This window comes from Wasmannia auropunctata, unplaced genomic scaffold (genome assembly GCF_000956235.1).
Source record: "Wasmannia auropunctata unplaced genomic scaffold, wasmannia.A_1.0 LD336090.1, whole genome shotgun sequence".
Classification (NCBI taxonomy): domain Eukaryota; kingdom Metazoa; phylum Arthropoda; class Insecta; order Hymenoptera; family Formicidae; genus Wasmannia; species Wasmannia auropunctata.
Window position 1 is genome coordinate 4277863 of NW_012026800.1, and position 447 is coordinate 4278309.

Below are 447 nucleotides of genomic sequence, written 5' to 3' on the forward strand. Positions count from 1 at the left end.
GTATGCTATACGAAGTTATTACGTGAAGAAATGATCGAAAATCTTAGAAAGGTTTTCTTGCAATTACGTTCAGCTAATTCAAAGATTAATCCTAAAAAATGTGTTCTTTTCGGGAAAAATGTAAAATATTTGAGACATTTAATTTCTTCTGAAGGCGTTGCAACAGATCCGGAAAAAAATTGCTGCCGTGAGAGACTGGCTAATACCTCATAGTAAAAAACAATTAAGAAGTTTTCTCGAATTTTGTTCTTATTACCGGAGATATATTAAAGGATTTTCTTCTCTAGCAAAACCATTGTATACATTAACAGAAAGTCAAATTAAATTCGTTTGGGGGAAAGAACATCAAAAGGCGTTTGATGATTTAAAGCGGGTACTCATTTCATCCCCAGTGCTTTCTTTTTCGAAGGAAAATGATAATTTTATTTTTGTTACAGATGCATCGAA